The sequence below is a fragment of the Rhinoderma darwinii genome, chromosome 4 (genome assembly GCF_050947455.1).
Source record: "Rhinoderma darwinii isolate aRhiDar2 chromosome 4, aRhiDar2.hap1, whole genome shotgun sequence".
In the NCBI taxonomy this organism is placed as follows: Eukaryota; Metazoa; Chordata; class Amphibia; order Anura; family Rhinodermatidae; genus Rhinoderma; species Rhinoderma darwinii.
Window position 1 is genome coordinate 76,019,883 of NC_134690.1, and position 24,622 is coordinate 76,044,504.

At 42.8% G+C, this 24,622-nt stretch overlaps 1 long non-coding RNA gene across 1 annotated transcript in view; it reads left to right on the plus strand.

The window, feature by feature from the left end:
* Nucleotides 1-12,462: 12,462 nt before the first annotated feature.
* The window catches only part of LOC142760731 (uncharacterized), a 106,626-nt gene continuing 94,466 nt past the window's right edge, over nucleotides 12,463-24,622 (plus strand). Inside the window, exon 1 of the long non-coding RNA XR_012883380.1 lies at nucleotides 12,463-12,526. This is a non-coding gene — a long non-coding RNA (uncharacterized LOC142760731). The remainder of the gene's footprint in view (nucleotides 12,527-24,622) is intronic.

Consider the following 24,622-nt stretch of genomic DNA (forward strand, 5'->3'; position numbering starts at 1 on the left):
CGCTGTGCGGCACTATATACAATGAGGGGCTGTGTAGTGCTATCCACAGTGGTATGTGTGTGGCGCTCTTTATAGGGGGGGCTTTTTGGTGCTATTTACAAGAGGGGGAGGGCTGTGTGGCGCTCTCTACAGGGGATCTGTATGGCACTATCTATAGGGGGCTGTGTGTAACGCTCTCTACGGGGGGGTGTGTGATATATAGAGGGGGCTGTGTATGGCGATATCTATGGGGGTGTGTAATATCTACAGGGGCTATATGTGGCACTATGTACAGGGGGCTGTGTGTATGTGGTGTTTTACAGTGTGTGGTATTATTATATTCAGGCGCGCAGTGTTTGGTGCTATTATATTTAGGGGTACAGTGTGTGGCACCATGATAGCTTTATTTTCGTTTATAGGTGTGGAAATGTTGGAAAAGTGAGGAGACGTCTGAGTGGCAAATTCTGCAAAAATTAGTCATGGCCGGGAGAAGTCGTCATGAGCGCTGGACCGGATGGAGAAGAAAAGAGGAAAAAAACTACTAGAATCTGAGACGTCGTCACCTGTGAGTCACTAGATTTATAGAGAATCTGTCACCTCTCCTGACATGTTTATTATAGGAATCCTTGTATTTCACAAAAAGTCTTTCTGCAGTCCAGGACTGATAGACAATTCCCCTTGTCAGGAGGTTGTGTCCCTGCACAGTGTGATACTGTCAGTATGTAGGGACACCGCACTGCGACAAAGGAAATCGTAACACTGTTAATGCTTGCCCAAAAAGGTAGTGTTAAAAATAGTTACGGCGCGGCAGGGCGGCGGTGGTGAGGAAGGGGGGCCCAAGTTTGGGTAACAGCCCAGGGCCCATGGTCTACTTAATCCGCCACTGGTGATAAGTTATCACGCTACAGCAAGTTATCAGAGTCAGGATAAGGATTCCTACATCCAAACAAAGAAACAAGAAGTTCATCTGCTCACCAGGCCGTCCATGTGTCCAATAAACTCTCGGTGCGCGGATAATAGTCTGGTAACTTTATGGAGCATTAAAATGGAGGCGATCCAGAGCTTAGGCTACATTCACATGACAGTGAAAAAAAAATGGCCATTAAAAACTGATCACACAGCCTCCCTGTAGATGATGGCACACAGCCTCCCTGTAGATGATGGCACACAGCCCCCTGTAGATGATGGCACACAGCCCCCTGTAGATGATGGCACACAGCATCCCTGTAGATGAAGGCACACAGCCCCCTGTAGATGATGGCACACCGCCCCCTGTAGATGGCACACAGCCCCCTTGAAGATGATGGCACACAGCCCCCCTGTAGACGATGGCACACAGACCCCCTGTAGATGATGACACAGACACCTCTCCGGAGAAAGCACCACACCCCTTCCCGCCCTCCCTGTAGTAATCTTCCAGGACTCTTTCTGTAAATTCAGGACAGTCCCGAAAAATTTTCTACAGTTGACAACATTGTCCCCTGTACTAGCGCCATGATACCCTTGTAGTGGGCGCAACAATATCCAACATTTTTGGTCTGCCTGAATGCCTCACATACTCACCGATGCATGACCCATGAGACTAGAGACCACACCTGTAGAGGACGGCGCTGCATCGGTGAGTATGTGTCATTGCGCCGCCGACAGCCAGCAAGGGAGCCAATAGTTCCCTTGCCTCTAGAATCCCCATATCACAGAACCGTTTTTAACGGCTATTACATGTATTGACAGCCGTTAAAAATTGATTCATTGACTCCTATGGGGGCCGTCTGGCCGTGAAAGCGGCCAAAAATAGGACATGTCCTATTTTTTGAAGGCCAATATTCACGGGTGGTTAAAAAAAGGCTGTGTGAATACACCCATAGAACATCATTGATTTTTACTGTCGTGTGAATGTAGCCTAAAACGAAATTCAATAAAATGTATCCTTTATTAGTTCAAATGTTGCCATCTTTACCTTGACTTTTAACGCATTAAATAAACAATCCCTTACCTTGACTTTTTCAATGGCTTTTGTTGTGTGATATAACGCTGCAACAAATGATATTTTATTTCACATCTAGCGAAAAGTAGTAATCAGAAAATAGGTTTTTAATGTTTCGGTCTAAACTGCTAAGAGATCGAGCAGATTACACACTCAATCCCTCAGGTGATTGGAGACCTAGTTCCCTACCCATCTCTCACAAAAACCTCAACATGCCCGAATTTAATATTGCCCCTAAAGGGAACAATTTTATTCAGGCAGACCCCACCACTCCACGCGAGTTAACCACTACCTATGGTCGATCCTTCAGGAACAGTTCAAAAATTAGACCTACCAATCGAACCAATGGGTCAATCTCCCTAACAAAACTCTATGACATTGTGGTGAACAAAAACCACCTTCCGAATAGTATCCCTAACAAACCAGTCGATGATACCACTCCTATTCTCGCAATAAACCAACCTTGCTCTCGAGGACACTTAATTCACCAAGTACCTATCAATACTTTCAAATCCTCAGATTTGGAACTCCATCTTTCCAGACTACTCTCTACAACTGAACCAATGGAAATACCCGCCATTAACAATTCTTCCATTTTTTCCTTCAACGACTCTATAGAGCAGGGGTCAGGAACCTTTTTGGCTAAGAGAGCCGTAAACGCCACATATTTTGAAATATAATTCCGCGAGAGCCGTACAATATGTTTAAAGGGCCATTGACAGATCAATCGCTCCAATGTTCACTTAGTACAGCAAGGAATGCTCCTCCCTGCTGTATAAAGCCACAACTGGACTGAAACAATGGTAATTAGCAGTAAAAAAATTAAATAAATAACTTACATTGTGAGCTTGCGATGCATGACATCAGTCCAGCAGTCTGGCTTCTTCTTTTTCCTGCGCATGACTGGAAGCTGGCATTCTTCCCACCTGATGTTGAGAGAATGCCAGCTTTGAGGCATTCGCAGAAGAAAGAAGCTGGAATGTTGGACATGTCACACAACGCATTGTCAGTTATGTCAATTATCTATTTTATTATTTTACAGCGAATTATTGTTTAGGTCCAGCGGTGGCTTAGTGCAGCAGAGAGGAACACTCCTTTGTGTACTAAGTGACCGCTGGAGCAATTGTATCTGTCAGTGGCCCTTTTAAAAGTGTTGGTCTTACAGAAAATGAACAAAAAAGAGAGGCTCAGACCCATCTGGGAGACCTCCAGAGCTGTAATAAAGCGCTCAGAACAGATTTTTGCCCTGATAGTGGTCCTTTAAATCAGTTTCTTATGCCCACAAGAGATTAATTTAAAGCCCCCAAGAGTGTAATATGGGTGGCAGATGTTTTTTAAGGCCATATTTTTATTTTTTTTGGGGGGGGGGGCTATATTATGGATTATGTGGGATTATTTTCAGGGGTGAAGTGGGAAGGGGGGGTTGGTGGGACACACTGTATTACACAGCCCCTTTATTGATGCAGCTCACTGCTGCTGACCATGAGGCTGTGTAACAATTTCCATGTTATAATGTTCACCTTCAAAGCAGCAGCACAGCCAGGGGTTTCTGGAACGTCCAAGGGAGACACAAGGGAGGAGGCAGATGCCGCTTCACTAGGGGACGCAGGTGCGTGCTTGCAGACGGCGCGGCTATGCAGGGAGTTATGGGAAATGTAGTCCATGCTCCCTGCCGCTCACCACTGCCGCCAATGCTTATCAGGCCATCAAAGAACTACCGTATATGTCGGCGTATAAGACGACTGGGCGTATAAGACGACCCCCAACTTTTACCCTTAAAATATAGAATTTAAGATATACTCACCATTTCGTGCAGGAGCGCTTCACTATGGCCATCGGCGGCAGGACCCAGGACTCTCTGTCTCTTTGAACTCGCGCATGCGCAGATAGGCGAGGTACATGATGGGGTTAATTACTATTAATGTGAGGAACATGGAGGGTAAATTCATCGCACCTCGCGCCTCACATTAATAAGTGAATGAAAGCCGTGTTTATTTCATTTTTTTACAGCGTACACATCATAAATGATGCAAAAACATTGTTGTCCGCGCCATTACTGAATGTGTGTATTTTATGTATTGAGACTTATTTTAATGTTTATTGTAAAAAAGGTGAAGGTGTATATTTTTTTAAAAATGTAACCATACTTTGTTTTTACTTTATTTTTAAACTTTAATGTACTGACATATATCAGATATGTGCCAGTACATTAGCCTGTGGACAGATAGCACACAGGCAGTTGTTAGGACATACTTGGGTATATCCTAACAACAAGAGATATGGTCAGACAGCCCTGGGGTCCGTCAATAGACCCTGGGCTGTCTGCCCATATATGGTATGGCCCTCGATCGCGTCACAGGAATTCCCTGTGATGCGATCCAGGGGCATCCCCCCTTCTCACTTTCCCCTGAATGCTGCAGTCAGCTGTGATCGCAGCATTCACGGGAATAACGGCGGAGATGAGAGGTTCTCTGATCTCCGGCGTTATAGAGCGGGGCTGCGGCTGTGTAATACAGCCATTGCCCCGCTCCTGACAGGAAGTGCGCGCGCGGTCAGCATGAGGAGATGCGGCCGGCGCTGCACTAATGAGCGGCAGTTCAGGCACTGAAGACAACATGGGGGTGCTTTGTAGCGCGCCCGCCATGTTCTGTCTTCAATGCCGCAGATCATTAGTGCAGCGCCGGCCGCATCACATGATGCTGACCCCGCGCGCATATGTCAGGACTCAGGAGCGGGGCTGTGGCTGAATTACACAGCCGCAGCCCCGCTCTCATAGTCATGTGTACTATACTGAGCTGTGCGGCTGCAACGTGCATCCCTCCCATAGACAGGTAGGAGCCCTGTCTGCGAGCCAGATACGGCCATCAAAAGAGCCATATCTGGCTCGCGAGCCATAGGTTCCCGACCCCTGCTATAGAGGATGGTATCTCGTCCCTACTACAATTATCAATTCACAACTCTCCCCAGTCCCCCATCTCAACGTCACCCAATATTTTATTTCATGAACCACTAGAGGCTTCCAGTCTACCCCAAAAGTACACTACCATCAACTCCGACACGAACTTAGCCCTATCTGCCCTAGACTTCACTTATGCGGCAGCATCTTTTTTAGGTCTCCCCTCACAGTTAGTCAGGCCACCCTTAACCCCTACGATCATGAGTCAAGACATTTTGATTCCCTTCATTATGAGCCCCAAAGCCCAATCAATCACCAACTTTTTCCCAAAGTTACAAAAAATCTCTACGAAAAGAAAACTGGCTATAGACCTAGAGGACGGAGAGGGGGAAAAAAATGAAACAAACCAACACCCATCCCTCAGCAAAAAGAGGAACTTTGTCCCACAATAAAATTATTTAATCTATCATCTTATACATTAAACACCCACGAATGTAGTCTATTGAACAGAGGCCTTTTCTTCTGCCCAACAGCAGCAATCGACACCTTTGAACTGTTTATGGACCTGAATAGGTTTATACAAAAACTTACCCTGACAAGACATTTTGCTATTGCTAAGCACACCACCTCTCCAGTTTATAATACCGAAGAACCCCCAAATAGCGCCTCCCCACGCGCCATTCCAGTAGAGGTTCACCCCAAATCAACTTTCTACCCAACCTACCACCAGGGGACCTATGCTAGAAACCTTTTCTACCTTGGTGACCAACGAATTTAGGTCAATTGAAGCACCATCACACTACCCAGACAACCTGACCTCATATGAAAGAAGGGCTTTAAAAACCCTTCAGAACAATGCAGACATAGTTATCCGCCCGGCAGATAAGGGAGGGGGCATAGTCATCCAGGATAGAACCGAATACCTAGGCGAAACTATGAGGGTTTTGAGTGACACCTCATTCTACCATAGACTCACCACCAACCCACTTTCCTCCTATATATCTGAATACCAAAATCTCATTGAATCCGCTGCCGTTGAACGTTTAATTACTAAAAAAGAAAAACAGTTTCTGTCTGTCCCATTCCCAAATATGCCCTTCATATACCACCTACCAAAAATACACAAGTCACTCACAGACCCCCCAGGACGTCCAATTATCTCTGGGATAGGTTCACTTACCAGTAACCTGTCCCATTTTGTTGACCTTCACCTCCAACCCCTTGTATTGACCCTACCATCATATCTAAAAGATTCCACACAATTAATTAGAGACCTGAACAATCTGAATATTGACCCCTCTACACCCCAAATTTGTTTCCTTACAGCAGATGTAACCGCGCTGTACAGCAATATCCCCCATAACAAAGGCATAGAAACAGCCCAGTCTTATCTTTCATCCAATACCTTAATTCCTGAGTCACAAGTCCACTTTCTAATCAATTGCATCAAATTCATCCTTCACCATAATACATTCAGCTTTAACAACAATTTTTACAACCAGGTCAAAGGATGCGCCATGGGCACCCGGTTTGCACCATCATACGCAAACCTTTACATGGGAGCATTTGAAAACACATACATTCATGGCACACACCCATTCAAAAACAATATACTACTATACAGACGCTATATCGACGACCTATTTCTAGTTTGGAGAGGAAATATTGATGAAGCTTCCCTTTTTATTGAGACCCTAAATAATAACAATTATGGATTAACATTTACGCATACCTTCTCTCCCGTTTCCATTGAGTTCCTAGACCTCACAATTAGCCACAATAGCAATTGCAATAAATTTATCACCCAAACACATTTCAAACTGGTAGATGTTAACAGTTACATCGATTTTAAAAGCGCTCACTACCGCCCTTGGCTGAAAAATATACCATTCGGACAATTTAGGAGGATCAGAAAGAACTGCAGCACAGACATCCACTATCATAAAGAGTGCAATGTCCTTGAAAAACGTTTTAAAGACAAACACTTTCCTCTAAAACTAATAAAAGGTGCAAGACATAAGGCCACTGAACTAACGCAAAACTCCTGCCTTAACCCGCCTCCTAGAAATCCTGGACCCAGCAAGAACTTCAATACCAACTTTATCACTACTTACAATAAAGGTAGCAAGATAATCAGAGCTATCTTAGGGAAACATTGGCACATCATTAAAAACGACCCATACCTGAAAGACCTGGTCCCAATGAAACCCAGTATTACCTTCAGGCGGTCTTCAACTCTTAAAAACCTCCTAGCTCCTAGCAGAATTAAGAAGTGCCTAACACCCAGCACTAACTTCCTCTCAGATCTAAAAGGATCATACAAATGTGGTCGCCCACGTTGCCTATGCTGTAACATTATCAACCATAACAAACACACATACACATCCTCCGTTACCGATGAAACCTTCCCAATCAGAACGTTTCTCAATTGCGGCAGCTCGTATGTCGTTTACCTTATCGAATGCCCCTGTCAACTACAGTATATAGGCAGGACCACCCAATGCCTACGAACCCGGGTCAACAACCACCGCTTCAATGTTACACTGTGTTTTAAAAAACCAGTGTTATCTCGCCACTTTGCTCAAATACACAAATGTCAGTTTAATGAAATCCGAATTACTCCTATTGAACATATTCACCCAGATGTCCCAAATAGGTTTAACAAGTTGAAACAAAGGGAAAATTATTGGATATTCAAAATGAATACACTACATCCCAGAGGCCTGAACGACATCTCAGAGTCGTCTTTAGATTAGCCATATCAACATCGATTAATCCTCTTAATTAGGAGATATCATGACCCTTCTAGCCTACACACTAAGACGCACATACACACATCTACATGATTTTCCTATTAAAACCTACCAATTAAATACACAATAAACTATTGTCCTCCTTAGACATTGATACCCGGAGACTTTCTAATCAACATTCATATACAAAAATCCCCCAGTGTAAAACCATCCGAATTGCTTCAACCCAAAATTTCGTATTTATGTCCTTACACACACCAACACGTACCGTTAATTTTTTAAAACCCACAAAAAATATTTTTCTTTACATAAAAGATCTTTTTATGAGACCATAAAGAGTTCACCATATTCTCTTTAAACTAACCATTTTCCTAGCCGCTAATAAACCTTTTGAATACATACTGTTTGAATTAAATTATTTTCATACACACATTCGAATATTTCTACTTACCTCCTCAGCAGCTGTCCTTGCCCATCCCTCTCCTCAATGACGTCTCACGCGAACCCCCGGAGTTTGCGTGCCAATATGCGTGCCACCATGCGTTCCACCGCATGCTGCTCTGGCCCGCCTCGGCTTCCGTAGTCAAAACGATCACCTTGACTACAGCCCGGTTTTACCCAAACAAATCCACATTCACTGTACTAACCAATACACTGAATAAAAGAAACACAACAACGCTACATTACTACCTTTTGCCGCCCGCACTATGAGATGAACTTTCTATACTGTAAATGTTTAGTCTCTCGGATCCGCTACAACCTTTGACATGTAACATCTCGCAAACATCCCCTGTTCTGTATTTTAATATTCTAATGTTTTACCTAACTACATGTTCTTTGTCCAATCGTACAATAATCTGATTATTTCTGTTATTGTACCTGGTAATTTTGTGAACTTTGACCCGCCATGTTTTGGGGGTTTGCTTTCCACTTTTGCTCCATCTGAACTGGGCCAATCATCAGCCAGTGTTGTGTATATATATACCAGCCTGTTTTAAACAAAATTTTATGCCTGATGAAGACGCCAGTTCGGCGTCGAAACGCGTTGCAATAAAGCACCCTTTTAAATTAGAAGAGACTACTCGTTTCTCCAGAGACTACTATTTCTCCATTTGACTTGGTCCACGCAGCAGCGCCGTTATAGATCCCCTTTTTTCTACAATTATCTACTATACACCAGCGGTTACCTTTGGAAACCGGTCCGGATCTGGCAGCAGCACCCGTGGATTTATTTCGCGCATTACCTATGGCTTTCTGGTGAGCATGGTATCTTCATTCTTCCATTAGCCTACCCTACTGAACTGCACTATGTGGCGCCGTGGTCTTTTCTCTCTCTCTCGGTCTATACATTCGACCTTCTTGAGACACGGATTACGACCGTGGATACAGATATGCGGCGCTTGTGACCTCGGTCGCTATTGGGTAATGGCGCCATTATTTTTGGATTACTACTTTTCGCTATATGTGAAATAAAATATCACTTATTGCATAATACCTTGGAGTGCTGAGTTCCCATTTTTTATACATTAGCGTGGAAGCCTACTCACGCACCCTTGAAAAACGGAGTGCTGTGGGATCAAGAAAGTATCACGCTGCAACAAGATATCAGAGTCAAGTTAAAGATGGCTACATCTGTATAACAGTATAAAATCCATCTAGTAACAGATTACATGTTTCATACATTACATGTTCTTAGTCGTAGCCCCTATAATCACACATGTATCTTTCTTCCATGTTTATAAAACAGCAGCCCCATGTAACGCCTATATCCAGTGTATACACAGACAGTCTATCCAGGCAGTAGGAGATAATCGATGATGTAACTGATACTGCAGCCATTTATGATGTCACTGATGATGTCATAGACAGTACTAGTCGTTAGGTTCTATGTGCAGCTGGATTACATATTTTCTACAATTTCTGCCAATGATATCTGGACCAGGACTGTGATTGACTGTGTGATTGACAGGTAAGATGCAGCATTTTATCATTAATTCTACATGTTACTGGATACATGAAATATATACGCTCTAGAAATCTCATATAAGGCCAGATTCACACTGGACATTACTGCAGCAATTTCTAACCACACGAACACCTCATCACAACTATATGATTTTAGAAGGATTTTTTTCTGGTGATTGTCGGGAGTTGGGGTTGCTTAATGCAACTAACAACTGAACATGTGGATTTTACATTCAGATTTCAATGTTTCATATTTTCTCATTAAAGTTACAACTTAGTACAACACAGTATGTTCACACAGCCTATTTTCAGACGTTTCTCGGGCCGTAAACACCCCGAAAAATAGCTGAAAATACAGAGGCTGAACGCCTCCAAACATCTGCCCATTGATTTCAATGGAAAAAGCGGGCGGTTTGTTCCGATGGTGCATTTTACGTGGGCGTTTGATAAAGTCAATAGAAAAAAGCTGTCTGTAATGTGGAATGTGACTTCTCAAGTATTTTCTAGAACAGACATGTCCAGAGAGATGTCAGATCCTCTATAATTTTATAGTTTTTCAGTTTTCAATATGACGTCTAATTTTTCTGCTAAGTCTTTGTTTACATCTGTGTTGCAGGCTCTGTTAGTGGTTCTGCTCCTATGATAAAGGAGTACAGCGAAAATAGCAAGCACATGTGAACAGAGCCTTAGTTGGTAGAGGGAACTCATTTATATTATCTTCACTGTTTACATATTTTATTATATTGTAATTAAAATGAGATATTATTTGTATTTTCTCAGTTACAATGGAGAATTTGGGGAGAGGTGATTCTTCTGACTGTCTTCCATCTAGATAATTGTAGCTTATTAAACAAGTTTACATGTGTGTACAAAAAGCTCATCTCTAATATATAAAACTATTATTAGACTAATATATCACCTATAAAGAATATCATTTTTCCAAATAAAAAAACATATCTTTGTTAAAAGTATACAAATATAAAAGAATAATCGATGGAACAAACCGGATTCAAGTTGGCATCAGCTGATCACATAAATACACACTCATAGATGTGACTCATACAAAATCCTCTATAATAGCTACGGGAGAAAAATAGGAATATTTACCAGATGGCTGTGAATAGTCTTAAAAAGCTACCGTATATTATCCTAATAAGGCTCAGCAGTAGCCAGGGCCGGCCTTAGGGGTGTGAGATCTGTGCCATTACATAGGGCGCATCCCTCCAGCAGGTGGAATCTGGTGCTGCGCTGGCTCCCTTCCACTGCTTGTGTTTTAGAAGCGGCCAGGCAACTCAGCAGCTGCCTTTCCGCCTGGGCGCTTCTCTCACTGGCGTGGCGTCTCTAGCAGCGACAGCGGACATGAGGGTGCCCATCATGGCCGGTGTCACCGCTAGCAGCCGCTGTGGCTGCTACAGTGGTAGTGATGCCACATTTAATAGTATCTGCATCTTTAAGACGCAGATACTATTGAATACTATAGCAGAGCGGAGAGTATCTGTCACAAAGTATTGCAGTTTTTTATGCATTTTTTTAATGCATTTTTACCATACAACAATTATAGGCCATGTCCCTAACCATTCTGAAACTATCAGCACTGATTGTATAGTATCAGACCATGGCCATGGACAAAAGGAAATAGCAGCACCCGGTTGTCAATTTCTGCTTACATTTCCAGGAGTAATAAAAGAGGAACGGCACAATGAAGCGCTCTATCATGGCCTCAGGTCCAGGTGTAGGAGGGCTGCTCAAAGAATAAGGAGAGCGCCCAATTAATGCCCAGCATAGAAAGTAGGAGAGTCCAAGGTAAGTGCCGAATATTTATTGTATCTCTACACAAGTTATATCACATATTTACTGGCTGGATGCTTTTTAGTAATCATGGATATTTTCTCTGGTACCGAAATCCAAGAAGCCAATTTCAGTTTTTTCAAATTGTCCCTCAGAAAATAAGGTTGTACTTCCTAATATTCCTCACTTCAATGCTAAGGGTGGAAGAATAGAAAAAATGCCCCTTGCAAAATGTACTGAGCGCTTATTACTGACAAGCTACATACCTGTACTATATTAGGAAAAGAGACCAAGAGCCTGGAAACCCGATGTGGTCAACTATGGATCCAGACTAAGCTGCCACCTAAACTTATTTGTTGTCAGCAAACTTGGTGCATGCCCAGTATATTCATTACATGTATCCAAATTATATGTGTCCAGAGACGCCACAAAACAAAAAGAGAATCAGAAACTCCACATTTCTCCATGATTTTCCTTTAAGGTTTGGTTTATATAGAGACATAACGTTTAGCTCCTTGGCCTTGATGTCAAATCTATACCAGGTCCCGCCAATCACCATATACCATATATAATCTGGACACCACAGACACAATAGGCTGGTTTTATGGAAAATGTGGTCCTAGGCAACAAGCAAATTAGACTCGCACCCACCCCCATCCCACCACAAAATCTTTTTATACAGTTTTTTTTATTTATCTGGTGGTCTAGGGCAGTGAAAGGGTTCAGTGTAAATTCACTGGTGGTTTAAGGATGTTACGGGATTATTTTTAAATTATCTGGTCGTCTAGGGCAGTTAAGGGGGTGAAAAGTAAAATCAGGATTCCTCTAGGAGATGGGGCATTTGGGATTGGCATTTGTAAATTGCCCAGATTGTGTGTGACCCCCCTAATACCAGTCATGGACACCAGGGCCTGGGTGTGACTGCAACCTCTTCACCCCTATAGTTGTGTTCTCTGGGTTTACACTAATATTACAAAATGTGTTCAATGTCTGACTCGTCCTGTGATAGAAAATGAAAGGTGTGAAAGTAAATATATTATTATTCATTCTAGATATGGGGTTATTTTATGTTTATTCCATTATGTATTTTACAGACATTTATAACATCTGATTATGTGGCACCAGTGACAGCCGACATGCTAGGACATACACTGTATATATGTAAGTATTATAGCAAATAACAACCTATATAAATTCTATAACCTGATGTCATCCAGAATGTTCCTATAGAGATACATGACAAGACTGTGGGGACTAATTCCCCAATGTTGTTAAACCAGGGCCGGTCTTAGGGGTGTGCGACCTGTGCGGTTACACTGGGTGCATCACCTGTCTCTACTGAATGGGGGCGCCACTGGTCTTGATGTCTGGGGCACCCATTGCTTGAACTCTCAATCCCACTCTTCATGTAAAAAAAATAAAGGGCACTGCTCAGGGTGCAGATACATTCCCTTAACCCCTTAACGACCAAGGACGAAAATGAACGTCATGGTCGGCTGCTAGTTCCCGCACCATGACGTTCATTTTCGTCCGCATTTCAAACTGTCACTCTGTGTAAACACAGAGTGACAGACCTGCGCTGACAGTTGTCCCCGACAGCTGAGACATCAGTCTCGCCGGACAGCGGACCATCGCCGCTGATTTCGGCAGTTAACCCCTTAAGTGCGGCGACGGATTGCCGTCGCCGCATTTAAGTGGTTTGAAGCACATCAGCAGCCCCCACGAAGTGATCGTGGGGGCTACCGATGCTTGTCACGGCAATCGGAGGTCAGATAATGACCTCCGGGTTGCCATGCACGGAAGCCTCGGAGGAACAGCCTCCGGCCGTTCCTCCTCTGCTTCCTGTCAGTGTGACAGTCACGTCACAATGACAGTTAGAGTACATTACACTACTTGTGTAGTGTAATGTACTCTAGCAGCGATCAAAGCTGCAAGACTAAGTGTCCCCTAGTGGGACAAGTTAAAAAAGTAAAAAAAAGTAATAAAAATGTTTTCAAAAAAGTGTAAAAATAAAAGTTAGAAGTTCTATAAACACTAAATGCTTTTTTTCCTATAAGACTTTTATTATAGAAAAAAAATGAACACGTTAAAAAAGTACACATATTTGGTATCACCGCGTTCGTAACGAACCCAACTATAAAACTATAATGTTATTTTTCCCGCACGATGAACACCCCAAAAAAAATCAATAAAAAACTACGACAGAATCGCAATTTTTTGGGTCACCACCGCTCCCTAAATAAAGAATAAAAAGTGATCAAAAAGTCGCATGTACCCGAAAATAGTACCAATAAAAACTTCTATCCGTCCCGCAAAAAACAAGCCCTTACACAGCTTTTTTTACTAAAAAATTAAAAAATTATGGCTCTCAGAATATGGTGACACAGAATTTTTTTTTTTTATAAATAAGTCATTTTATTGCACAAACGCTAAAAAAAGGGACCAAACCTATATACATATGGTATCGCCGTAATCGTACCAACCCGCAGAATAAAGTAAAAATGTCATTTATAGCGTACGGTGAGCGCCGCAAAAAGAAAACCTAAAAAACGGTGTCAGAATTCCTGTTTTTTGCTCAGGATTGCAAAAAAATGGAATAAAAAGTGATCAAAAAAAATCGCATGTACCCCAAAATGGTACCAATGAAAACTACAGATTGTCCCGCAACAAATAAGCCTTCACACCACTCTATTGATGGAAAAATAAAAAAGTTATGGCTCTTGGAAAGCGGGGAGTGAAAATCTAAAATATGAAAGCAAAAAATGGATCAGTCCTGAAAGGGTTAATTCATTTCTAATGAAAAAACGTATGACAACATGTGGGGTATTTCCGTACTCGGGAGAAATTGCTTTATAAAAAAATGGTTGTTTTTTTCCTCCTTTATCCCTTGTGAAAATGAGAAAATGCAACATTTTAGTGGAAAAAATGTTGATATTAATTTTCGCGCCCTAATTCTAATAAACTCTGCAAAAGACCCGTGGGGTCTAAATGCTCACTATACCCCTAGAAAAATTCCTTGAAGGTTTTTCCAAAATGGGGTCACTTTTGGGGGGTTTCCACTGTTTTGGTCCCTCCAGTGCATTGCAAATGCGACATGGCACCGAAAACCATTCCAGCAAAATCATAAATCCAAATGGTGCTCCTTCCCTTCTGAGCCCTGCTGTGGGTCCAAACAGCAGTTTATTACCACATATGGGGTATTGTCGTAATCGGGAGACATTGCTTTACAAATGTTGGGGTGCATTTTCTTCGTTATTCCTTGTAAATAATAAAAATTTCTATGTTTCAGAAAAAAAGTACATTTTAATTCTTACAGACTAATTTCAATATATTTAGCAAAAAACCTGTGTGGTCAAAATGCTAACTATACCCCTAGATAAATACCTTAAGGGGTCTAGTTTTCGAAATGGGGTCGTTTATGGGGAGTTTCTATCATTCTGGCAGCTCAAAGCTTCTCCAAATGTACAGTGGGGCCTAAAACATTTTCAAGCAAAATATGAGTCCTGAAAGCCTCCGGGTGTTCCCTTCCTTTGGGGCCCTGCCGTGTGTCCAAACAACGCATTAGGGCCACAATGTGGGTATTTTTGAAAACAGGAGAAAGAGAGTGATAGATTTTGGGGTGTGTTTCTTCATTTTCATGGTCGCTTTACAAAGAAATCGGTCTTCAAACAAATACTTTTATGAAAAAAGTGAAATTATTATTTTTTTCACCTGATATGCATTAAATTTAGCAAAGAACTGTGGGGTCAAAATAATTACTATACCCCTAAATAAATACCGTATGGGGTCTAGTTTTCTAAATGGGGTCGTTTATGGGGAGTTTCTATCGTTCTGGCAGCTCAAAGCCTCTCCAAATGTACAGTGGGGCCTAAAACATTTTCAAGCAAAATATGAGTCCTGAAAGCCTCCGGGTGTTCCCTTCCTTTTGGGTCCTGCCGTGTGTCCAGGCAGCGCATTAGGGCCACAATGTTGGTATTTTTGAAAACAGGAGAAACAGGGTGATAGATTTTGTGGTGTGTTTCTTCATTCTCATGGTCGCTTTACAAAGAAATTGGTCTTCAAACTGATACTTTTATGAAAAAAAGTGAAATGTTTTTTTTTTTCACCTGCTATGTATTAAATTTAGCAAAAAACTGTGGGGTCAAAATACTTACTATACCCTTAGGTAAATACCTTAAGGGGTCTAGTTTTCTAAATGGGGTCATTTGTGGGGGTTTCCACCATTCTGACACCTATGAGCCTCTGAAAACCTGGCTTGGTGCAGGAAAACAAAATGTACTTCAAAATTTATAAAATTATTATTCAATTTGTAAGTCCTCTAAATTGCTGAAAATTTATTTTATTTTTTCAAAAGTGCTGCCAAAATGGAGTAAAGAGATAGAAATATATATTTAATTAAAAAAATTGTACAGTATGTGTGTACATATGTGACATATTGCAGTTAAAAATAGGGGAAAATGGTAATTTTTACAAAATTTCTTCCATTTTTCTATTTTTTAATTAATTTCCGTAAATCGTATCAGTCTACTTTTACCACTAAAATAAAGTACAACATGTGACGAAAAAACAATGTCAGAATTACTTGGATATTCAAAACTTTCACAGAGTTATTCTCTGATAAAGTCAGACATACCAGATTTGACAAATCTGGCTTGGTCATTAAGGTCCAAACATGCCCGGTCATTAAGGGGTTAATAATGGATTACATTACAGTGTGGCAGACAATATCTGTCTGGCGGTGTTATTTGGGCACTGTATGATTGCATTATTTGAGTACTATATTCTACGGCATAAAGCTGAATTCACACGCTGCAGAATTGCTGAGCGGCAAAATTCACAAGTGTTACAGGTGAATAGTTACAGTTTCAAAACCTTATCCACATGTAGCAAAAGTAAACGCTGGGAATTTTGCTGCAGCTCTATATTATTATTATTATTATAGACATGCTACATAAAGAGGATATTATGGTATTAGTAATATAAAGGGGTCTTGTTATTTATGTAATTTCCTAATACATTGTTGGAATATGGAGGCAGTACACAGCGCACACAGTGTCTACATTACCGGTACTGCAGTCTGTGCTCCACATACAGGTCCGTCCACATGAAATTGCTGTGTACATGAGCCCCAATGTATATTTCCTTCATTGTTGGGTGATCGATACTGAGCATATGTCTGTCTGGAGAAATAAAACTACACAATTATTGTTTTTTCCAGAACACCTTAATATCGGCTGCCTGCTGCCAGGGGACTCTCTGAAGCAATATTTCATCTATGCAAGGTGCGTCTATTATTAGTTACTATATGCAGTATACACCAATACCCTCCACAGTTAGAAAGACACTTTTTGTATGTGCTGGGTCAGAATGCCCCTTTTGTATGGCCCCACAGTAATGAAGCCCCCTTTTGTAAGCCCCGACTCAGTCCTTTTATTCCTCATATTAATAGTGCCCCCTTTGCGCCTATAAAATAAAAAATGCTACTCACCTAATAGACAACCAACCGGGTTAGACATTCTGCTTCCTACAAAATCAAAGGCCTGGCGCAGACGGAGTGATTCAGTGACATCATCATGCTGGGCCGCTGACATCATTAGTATACTCCGGGTGCCTAGTTGGCTATAGGTCTGAATTAGGCCATGGCCTACGAAATCATACGGCAGGGCAGGAACCCAATGGCTCCCTGCGCCGTTATTGTTTGTCCAATTTCAGGGGCGTATGGAGCCCCAGAGCTGTGGGCCACCCCAAATCCCTGGACCCCTATATACCCCTTTGGTAATCTTACACTGGTTGGGGACTGGACTCTGTTCTAGATGAAAATGTTTCCATTGATTGAGATTTGTCCTAATACATTGACTTTCTTTCTCCTAGAATTAATTCCTCATAAGAGTTAATGATAACCACACGTCCCAGGAGGCCAGATCAAAGATTAAGCAAAGCCCTCCACCTCACCTCACATAATGTTCTACATTCAGCCGGACAAATTCAGTAGGAGAGTCCGAGGTCAGTGTATTTTATTAACTGTATCTCTAAATGATCGCATAGGGCGTATTACTGGTCAATACTGAAGAGAGCACTACCACCATTGATGGCCTGGTCACCCTCAACTTACACTCCCGATCCGGCATTTAGGGCCCAAACCTATAATATAAAAAAACAGAAAGATTCAATCCCTAGTTTATTGACTGGGTGATGTTATTTGAGCACTGTATGATTAAATTATTTGGACACTACGTGGTGCATCATAAGGGGGAGGACGTCACAGATACTGCACATGTCACCAATAAACCTAAGGCCGGCCCTGGATGTGACACAATAGCTGCCACGTGACATGCCATCCACACAGACATGACCGCTGTGGCCTAGTAACTAAAGACAACAGAACCACCAGCGCAGGAGCAACAGGGAATTAAAAAAATTAGTAGGGGCTATTTGTTATTTTTAGACATATGTGGCTCATACTAAGGTTTTTGAAACTGTCAGAAAATCAATTTAATAATTATTTTGTCTGTTGAATCCAGAAACACAATTTACCATTTTCTACTCTCTCTACTCCAGTCCAAAAGACTCCACAAAAGACAAATTAGAAGTTTTCCACTAAGAATAAGATTATATAGGAGAATAACGATAAGCTCCTGGTCCCTGATACAAAATCTATACCAGGGTCCTCCAACTATCATGTGCCATTATACTGCTGGTGTTATTTGTGTGGCAGAGGGGCATTGGACTCGCCTCGCCCTGTGATAGAAAATGAAATATGTGAAAGTAAATATATTATTATTCATTACAGATATGGGGCTATTTTATGTATGTGCATTAAACCCATTATGTATTTTACAGACATTTATAACATCTGAATATGTGGCACCAGTGACAGCCGACATGCTAGAAGATCCACTGTATATATGTAAGTACTATAGCAAATAACAACCTATAGAAATTCTATAATCTGATGTCATCCAGAATGTTCCTATAGAGACACATGACAAGAATGTGGGAACAAATTCTCCAAGGTTGTCAATAGGCAGATCATATATTTGTTGATATGATGAACCATACTAAGCGCACGTCATAATATCTTTACAGTTTATACTTTTTGTTCCAGAAATACTTAAGATCGGCTGCCTGCTGCCAGGGGGACTCTCTGAAGTAATATTTCATCTATATGCGGTATGTACATCATAAGTTACTATATACAGTACCCACCAGTAGCTCTGTACATTGAAAAAGTGATGAGCGGGCAAAATGCCAAGAAAGGCATAGCAGTGGGGAACTTTGGATAGTTGGTAGGAATAGGCATAATGTAAGTTAGGGGTATCTTTGTCCAAAATGCTGGCCACATTGGGACTGAACGTAGGTGTAAGGTAATTGGATGAGGGGACTTAGGGTAGTGTAGTGGAATTTTAGACAGCTTTGGTCTGCCAAGAACATTTGCGATGTGTAAAGGCCTGGTTAAAGTATCTACAATGGCTTCAGGAAGGGAGAGTAGTAACTAGGGGGCCCATCAATGACCTCGATTTCACGGCGCCACAGGCTGGAAGTTCAGTAGGCCTAAATTAGGCCTAATATTTTGGTGTGAAACTGGAGGCGGCCGTACCACTATGATGCAATAGAAAAGGACTTAAGTGAGTTGCATTACACAGTCATGATCTGCAGGCATAGGTGATAATGGACACTGGCAGAATGTTTTTATATTTACAGCTCTCAAGCGGAAAGCAATGGAAGGTGCTGGGATATTGCCACGTATAGAGCCCCCACAAGTCATGTAGCACAAGAACCTGGACTTGGGGTATACTGGATTGTTTGGAGCCGATGGCTGGAAGTAAGAAGTATCCTGGCATCAAGGAAGCAAGGCAGGTATCCTCAATGGTATCATTGTAGCAAAAATTTGAGGGAACATGGCACAATGATGGGCCAAGTGCCAGGGTCCTTGCGCAGCGTTCCTGGGTCGGTGAGGGCAACATTATCCCAGGAGGGCCTCATAATCTCAACATGGGAGAGGGACATCTTGGGGGTTGCCAAAATGTTTATAACAGTACTGGCACAATGTTTGGAATTACAGGAGCAGCGCATCTGGATGTAAAGAGAAGCAGAAGAAGGCAACAGTAGCTGGTTGAGTCTGATTCTGATCTGTCAGATGATTATGAGTGGTCTGATGTTGGGGATAGAAGGGCTAATGGGCAAGACAAGTAAGGTGCTGAAAAAAATGTTTAAGCAGGATAAAGCAAAAAGGCAAAAGCGAGGAGGCGTGATACCGAAAGCCAATCCTTTACTGGAAAGAGGGGGTAAAATTTGGGGCCAGGAAACATGTTTGTTGATTTCTACCTAAACACACTTGTCCCAGGAAATGTTGGGAACGATAAGTGGGGAAAGGCTTGTCTAGTTTTTGAGATGTCTATGGAAGCCGTTGCAGCTTGAGTGGTTGGGTAGCTGTCAGAGGGAAAAGAGGCAGAGGAGGTTATTAGTGATTGAGTGAAGAGATTTTGTATAGTATTGCAGTGTTATGGTGGTGGACCAGGACCCCCTTATTGATCAGGTGCCAATAAAAAGGGATGGTGCCTGTAAAGAAGGCTGGTAAGTATAAAAAAAAATACATCTGTCGCATCTAAAAGAGGCATCCGTAAACGATGCAATAGACAAGGATTTGAGTGGGTTGCATCATTAAAGCAGAATCTGCAGGTACGGGTGACAATGAATACTTGCAGAATGTTTTTGTGCCTACAGGACTGAAGCGAGAAGCAGTGGAAGGGACCCGGATATCGCCACGGATAGGGCGTCCATGAGTCACGCAGCACAAGGAACTGGACTTGGGATGTAATTGACTGTTTGGAGGAGATGGCGTACATTTGCAAAGAACGTAGTTGGCTTTCGAAGCGCATAAGCGGTCTTGTATCATCAAGTCAACATGCCGTGTGGTTTATAAAATGTTTTTCTAATAAAGTCATCACATTGTCATGAGGATTGCTGGCCCGTATTTTCTTCTGTTTGCTGTAAATTTGTTGGACAGTGTGGTCACTGGGTCATGAAGATTGGTCAGGGTGATCATTGGCTACCTGGGTAGGGGGACAGTTGGGTGCAGGTGGCCACGGCTGGCCCTAGAAGCGGAATTGGATGCCTGATGGTGCAGAACAAGGATGGGTGTGAGAAGGGTGGAGAGCAGTGCGACTTGCATAGCACGCCATGGCAAATTATCCGGCTATTGATGACAAATCCTAAATACAATAGTTTAGTGTACAAATACAATATCAGATTCAAGCATAGATACGTATAGCATAGAGACAGGGCTAGAAATAAGCTCAGTTTATATATAAAGCACCAAAAAAAAGCTCAGTGTTATGGCTACGTACCGCTGCCGCTCACCCTCTGCAAATGGCCGCGACCGCCACTACCTGGCCACCTGCCGAAATTCTCCTCCCCAGAGACCACGGCTGGTGCGACCTTCCCTTCCTGGAGTGTGCGAGGAGTGCCTTAAAGTGGCAGCGCACGCACTTCCTAAAAGTTTCCTATCCTACCCCAGTGCACCCTGGATTATAAAAAGGGCTCTGCCCTCCCACTCCTTGCTTGAACGTTGTTTGTACTTTTCCCATGTTTGTATTGCAAGTGGTCCCTTAGGGTTTTCCTGCTTGCTCCCAGTGTTCCCGTTCCCTGCATCCTATCTCTTGTATCTCGTGCTGTCTCCTAACTGTGCCTGCCTTGTATCTGAGTCGTGTGGTACAGCCTGCTGTATCACCACAACTGTGTGTCATCTGCCATCCCTGGTGCCATCCGCCTCGACTGGCGCAACCTGCCACACCTAGCCCTATCTGCGCCGGAGCCTGCTATGGCAGAGCGGCCTAGTGGGTCCACATAAGGATGTAGCCATCTTTAACTTGACTCTGATAACTTGCTGCAAAATAAGGGATCTTTCCACTGTGTATTTAATGCGTTAAAAGTCAAGCTAAAGACGGCTAGATCTGTACCCTAGATCGTGACAGTACGCTCAGGCCATGGAACCCGCTGGCCAGCCTAAGACCACAGTTCAGGTCATACGGACGGATATGTGTGACCTACATGCACGCCAGGATCAACTCCTCGTGGCTGTAAATTCCATCATCACCCGACTGGATCAACTCCCTGTTCCTTCCCGAGAGACTGCTGCCGTTCCACTGCCCGTTACTCCTCATGTCTGTTCCATATCCACAGTTGCACTGTCTCTTCCTCCTTGCTATGACAGTGATCCTAGAGCCTGAGAGGGTTCATCAATCAATGTACCATGCATTTTAGACTGTGTGCTCTCCTCTTCTCCTCTGATGAGGCCAAGATAGCGTTCATTATTTCCCTCCTCGCTGGCAAGTCCCTCGCAAGGGCGATGCCCATCTTGGAACGTCAGGGGCCAGAAATTTCGGACTTATCCCTGTTCTTACAGACTTTTCGTGCGGTGTTCATGGAGCCGGGTCTAACATCCTCAGCAGCAGCCACTCTGCTAACCCTGAAGCAAGGGGCGTCCACAGTAGGAGAACATGCCATCTCCTTCCGTACCCTGGCAACAGAGTTGGCATGGAACAATGAAGCATTGGTAGTGACCTTTTTGCAGGGACTGTCCTCACACATCAAGGACGAGCTGGCAGCCCGCGACCTCCCACCTACCCTGGATGCCCTTATCCTGTTGGCTACCTGGGTCAACATGAGGATCCAGGAACGCGATCAGGAGGTTCGGGGGAGAGACATTTTCACAGATTGGCACCCTCGTTCAGGTCTGTGTTTGTATTGCGGACTTAAAGGCCGTTTCGTGCACCAATGTCCACAAAAGCTGGGAAACTCCAGCACCTAGAGAGGCAACTCTAGGTGGGATGATGCCAAACGTCAAAACCTCTTCCAAATTATCTATTCCTGTGACCATCATCTCGGGAGAGACATCATACTTCTCCTCTGCCTATCTTGACTCCAGGGCAGCTGGAAATTTCATCCAGCAGGATTTAGTGGACCGACTACATCTACCCACAGATCTTCTAGAGAGACCCCTTGCTGTTGCTTCTGTAAATGGACTACCATTGCCCGATCCTATTGTGGCTATCATAAAACCACTGACGTCACAAATTGGAGTCCTTCACTCTGAACAGATCACCTTCCTATTCCTGCCTAAAGCCATCAACCCGGTTCTACTGGGTCTGCCTTGGCTTCATCTACACGCCCAGGTCCTTGACTGGAGTCCGCCCTGTTTTGCCTCCACTGCCTCAGTCACTCTCCGATCTACCATCTCATTATGCTAGTTTTGCGGACATCTTCAGTAAGAGCAGGTAGATAAAACAGTGGGAACCATGTGGGATCCATTGTAAAAAAGAGGCAACATCCAGGCGCAATACTTCAGGGAGTCCAACACATTTTTGAGAAAAATATATATATATAATTAATTGTCTAAAACAATAGATCATAATAAAACATACATAAAAAAGAGAGATAGAGGTTCTCTTGAGGCACAATGCGTTTAGGGGAAACAGAACCCCTTTATCAAGTAAACATGAGACCAAAAAGTTTTTCCAGAGAACCCCTTTAATGACCGCCGTGAAAAGGCGTAATGTTATTAAGGGGTTATATTCGCATTGTTGGGCGGTCATCTCCAGTTTACTGTAGTATCATTATTATTATTACACCAAAATTTATATGATATTATATAATAATAAATTATATAATATATATATTATTATATTATACCTGTTAGGAGATGTTGTCACCCCCAGACGAGGGCTGTGCCGAAACGTACTTCGTAATTGGCGCCATCCCGGTTGTGTCATACAGATGGGTATATATTGCGGCATGTTATTTCATATGCTGTACTCTTTTGAACATGTGTTGCAACTATCCTAGGACCATCAATACTTGTATTTAGCTTCTTGTCCATGTCCTTATCCATCCTGCAGTATTGCAAAGACAATTTATATTATATATGGTATATATCTTTATTTCATATATTGCTTAGCACTTTGTACTTTATAAATAAAATGTATCCGTATTGCTATGGGCATGTGTTCACCCTGTGTATTTCACTTCCGGAGATGTTGCTATATCTATTGTGTGACTCTTTTTGTCATTTGTCCTCTATATTTAATAAAGCTTTTTGATACTTTTCAAAAGCATCACTATTGGTGCTCTGTGCCATTATTGTTTAGGTCAGGTTCGCCCTCTGCCGCTAGGTGCTGTGGGGTAACACAGGAGGAGGCATGTGTAGATGCCTGGGGGACTCAGTGGGGTGCCTGCTGTACATGGGGGGGCGGTTCCCTGGTGATGGGTGCGGGTCCATCCCAGGTTTTCGCGTGGGCGGTCCTGTAAAGTCTGGGTAGGAGGGAGGTTTTCCACATTTTCCCTTGTTAAGCCTCTTCTGGTGAGTCATGAGGCGGTTGCGGTCTCAGTCCAGACTGAGACACCTAATGAGGTAAACGGGGATCAGTTGGCTGTGTATGTCTGCTTCGAGGGATCCCTGGGTGCCCATCTTTAGCAGGAGGTCAGGAAACATATAGGGAAGGATGAGTATGTGGAGATCTTCCCCCTCCTCCCCTTGAAGAAGTTCTATCTGGACCAGGAGAAGAAGGACTAGAGCAAAAAAGAAGAGTAGGAGAAAAGGTGTTATCTCCTGATTCCGCAAACGTTTACCAATTGGTTGCATGCATTTGCGATTCCAGCTAGTGTGATTTGTAAAAAATGCTGGAGCACTGATCGGCCCTTTTATGTTTTATGGATTCTGTTGGGGAATCACATAGGGTGTATGAGGGCCTGGTATAGCTCCGTTATGATAAAGAAGTCAGAATACAGACAACGCAGTTAAATCTAAGCTTTATACAGAACATAGTGGAACGACAAAAACAGCAAAAAAAACGCAAAGACAACCACCACTTAAAACCTTAATTTAAAGAATCAAAAGAAATTTTATAAAACAACACCAGCCCCAAGTGAATATAATTCGTAATGTTACATAGTTACATAGTTAGTACGGTTGAAAAAAGACACATGTCCATCATGATCAACCAAGGGACGGGAAAAGGGAAGGGAACAATTTCTATACATAGGAGCTAATACTTTTTTGTTCTAGGAAATTATCTAACCCTTTTTTAAAGCCATCTACTGTCCCTGCTGTGACCAGCTCCTGCGGTAGGCTATTCCATAGATTCACAGTTCTCACAGTAAAGAAGGCCTGTCGCCTCTGCAGGTTGAACCTTTTTTTCTCCAGACGGAGGGAGTGCCCCCTTGTTTTTTGAGGGGGTTTTACATGGAACAGGATTTCAC